Source organism: Oryctolagus cuniculus, unplaced genomic scaffold (genome assembly GCF_964237555.1).
Source record: "Oryctolagus cuniculus unplaced genomic scaffold, mOryCun1.1 SCAFFOLD_171, whole genome shotgun sequence".
Lineage (NCBI taxonomy): Eukaryota > Metazoa > Chordata > Mammalia > Lagomorpha > Leporidae > Oryctolagus > Oryctolagus cuniculus.
The window spans coordinates 5,703-6,626 of NW_027208241.1; the positions used below are offsets into that span (position 1 = coordinate 5,703).

The 924-nt window shown below is 38.2% G+C and overlaps 1 pseudogene; it reads left to right on the forward strand.

Annotated features, from left to right (window-relative positions):
* Positions 1-856: 856 nt before the first annotated feature.
* On the forward strand, positions 857-924 carry LOC138848071 (U6 spliceosomal RNA; annotated as a pseudogene).

The window sequence follows — 924 nt, forward strand, 5'->3', positions numbered from 1 at the left end:
GGGCTGTGCTTTTGTGGAGGAACTTCATAGGAGACTGAAGGAATAAAATAAATCAAAAGTATCCACAGTATATAGAATGTATACTATTTTACAAGTCACAGAGAAGAGGAAGAAGAAGGAAAGTAGTAAGACTAGAAAGTTTGTAGCAAGACTAACAGGCGCTGGTCAAGAACTTAATAAGCACATTAGGAAAGCAGTAAGGTTTCTTTTTTTTTTTTGAGGAAAAGTTTTTATTTCTAGTGATGAAATTGGCAACAGAACATTATGAAAGTTTAAAATTACAAAGAGAAATTGTCTATAATTAATAGATTCAAAATTTGACAATCAGTGAATATCATTATTAGTCATTACCAACAACAGTTATTGATTTGAAAGGCAGAGTGACAGGAAGAGGGAACCACTGTTTCACTCCCCAGACACTTGCAATAGCCAAAGCTTGACCAAGCCAAAACCAGGAACTGGGAATTCATTCTGGATGTCCCATTTGGGTGCAAGGACCCAAGCACTTCTGCCATCCTCCGTCTCCTCCCAGGGTGCACACTAGCAGAAACTTGCCTCAAAGCAGAGAAGCTACCACTCAAGCCAGGCATTTGTATATGGGATGTGGGTGTGTGGTGGTGATACCAAGCCCTCATAGATAAAAAAAAAAAAGACAAAGTTATTTCTATGCCAAGGAAATTACTCTGTAGTCTTTCTCTTATAAACTACGTATTGCTGAACCTAGATAATTTTTCCTTTATTTAACAATGACATGAAAATGTCAGTTGAGTTGGCTTTCCTGAAGACCTTGTTTCTTGAATATTAGTGGCTAGCTGAGATAAATTCTTTTCATCTCTTTCTCACTTCGGCAGCACATGTGCTTGCTTCGGCAGCACATATACTAAAATTGGAACGATACAGAGAAGATTAGCATGCCCCTGCGCA